The sequence below is a fragment of the Eptesicus fuscus genome, chromosome 13 (assembly GCF_027574615.1).
Source record: "Eptesicus fuscus isolate TK198812 chromosome 13, DD_ASM_mEF_20220401, whole genome shotgun sequence".
NCBI lineage: Eukaryota > Metazoa > Chordata > Mammalia > Chiroptera > Vespertilionidae > Eptesicus > Eptesicus fuscus.
Genome location: NC_072485.1, coordinates 55,065,550 through 55,065,812, shown reverse-complemented (window position 1 = coordinate 55,065,812; position 263 = coordinate 55,065,550).

Sequence of the window (263 nt, the reverse complement as noted above, 5' to 3'; positions counted from 1 at the left end):
ATCCTCTGGTGTTCAGCACTCCCTGGAAAGCTCCTCTTCTTCTACTCACCACCTTCAACTAGAAGATGGTGCTCAGGTAAGAGTTGGCTCAGAACTATGTTCTTCCAATGGCAGTTTTGTTTTCTCCCTCTTAGTCCACATAGTCATGAGTGTATCTTGGGGTGGAGCATGCAAGAAGCCATGGGCACCCATGAAGGAGAGTCCAGAGCCATGAAGCTCCCTCAGGGAAGCTTTGGGTGCTACTAGCTGAGGCTGTTGAGGGG